Genomic DNA, 1,986 nt, shown 5'->3' with positions numbered 1-1,986 from the left:
TCTATCAGGTTCGATTCTCCCTTGGGTTGATTTCCCTTTTGTCTTTGATTGAAATTAATTGGATTTCAGCTTCATTAGAGTTATATTTCAACAAGTTTTATGTTTAATTGGTTTGAAAGTATGAAACATTGAATTAAGTTTGGTCTTCGGTATGTTTTTACTGTTTCTAGTCATGTTATTTGGTGTAAAAATAAACCATTTGTTAATTGTTAGTAAGAAATTCAATTGGAATTCAGATACTTGTGTAAATGAATTTCAATGTCTGCCACATTCTATTAGAATGGTAATTGTTTATATGCATTTTGATAGAATTTTGGTTAACTGTTTATATGTATTTTGATAGAATTTCAATGTCTGCGACATTCTATTAGAATGGTTGTATTGTGTACTTAAGAATTTATAGTATGTTTTTTTTAGTTACAGCTTAAATGAATCATTCTTGCAGAATGTCTTTTAGAATGATGTTAGTAACAAACATCAATTTGATGCCTATTATTCGCAAAAGAATTTTTAAAAGAATGTTATTTAAGTGCATTTTGTAATGTTTTCTGTCAGAATTTATTTTTATAAATGTATTATGTTAGAATGTCTTTAAGAATGTTTGTTAACTAGTATATTTGTTTAACAGGTAATACTAACGAGTAATGTATCTTATTATTTCAGAATTGCATAGAGAAGGAATTCAATATTGATTATACAAGAAAAATATTTAGAATCGAGTTCAACAACAAGTATATATGCGAAGATCAAGTGGATTGTACGGACCACTGAAAAAGATCAAGTGTATTTGTTCAATAAGTGTATATTCAAGAATGCTATTTTTTAAGAATTTTATTCATTTTTGATGAAATTCTTTTAGAATGTGTATAACTATATTAAAATGTATAAGGATATTAGTCTGTAAGAATATGAATGAATTTGTTTTTTTATTTCGGATGTGCGTTAAGAAAAAAATCATAGACCCAACTTGGATGTATATGAATAATATCTAGAATTCTCAAATCAAATATCTGCATTGGAAATATATTCTGCAAGAATAAAATCGAAAATATGTTTACTAGTTTATGGTTGGCATTCTGTCATTCTAACAGAATAATATTCTATTAGAATAAAATTATGAAAGAGCATCATCCCTAAAAATCGGTAAAAGATTGAAATTGAATTAATATTCTATTAGAATAAAATTCTGACAGAATAAAATCGGTAAAAAATTGAAATTGAATTAATTAAGAAATTCAGATTATTTTAAATTAGGATAATTAATCATCCCTAAAAATCCGAAAATTTCCTTATATAAATGTAGTTAATTGTCCAAAATATCCTTTTGCTTAAAATTATGTGATTGTATGCTACATGTTACCCCATTGTAATATCATACACTCTCAAATCATGTCCATTGATTAATTTCATCCATTGGTCCAAATCTATGCATTCTGGCACACAATACTTAGTAAAAACAAAATAACCTAAGCATATATATATATATATATATATATATATATATATATATATATATATATATATATATACTATTAACTTATAATATTATAAAGTGTAAGAGTTGAATTTTAACTTTTAAAATTCTAGGGATTGGAACTAAAGTTTTTTAAAGTGACTTTACATGTTGCAAAACTTAAAGGCAAGTTTTGTAACTTTCAAAACTTTTCAACTTCATAACTTATGAGTTAATGGTTTATAAAAATAAAGACTCTTTATAATTTTCATGTAACTTATGTGTTCTTTAATGGACTTTAAAAGAAAGACTTTATATATATATATATATATATATATATATATATATATATATATATATATATATATATATATATATATATATATATATATATATATTAACTTATAATATTATAAAGTATAAGGGTTGAATTTTAACTTTTAAAATCTAGGGGTTGGAACTAAAGTATTTTAAAGTGACTTTACATGTTCCAAAACTTGAGGGCAAGTTTTGTAACTTTCAAAACTTTTCAA

This window comes from Lactuca serriola, chromosome 9 (genome assembly GCF_051521515.1).
Source record: "Lactuca serriola cultivar US96UC23 chromosome 9, Lser_US96UC23_V15, whole genome shotgun sequence".
NCBI lineage: Eukaryota > Viridiplantae > Streptophyta > Magnoliopsida > Asterales > Asteraceae > Lactuca > Lactuca serriola.
This window is presented reverse-complemented; position numbering follows the sequence as displayed.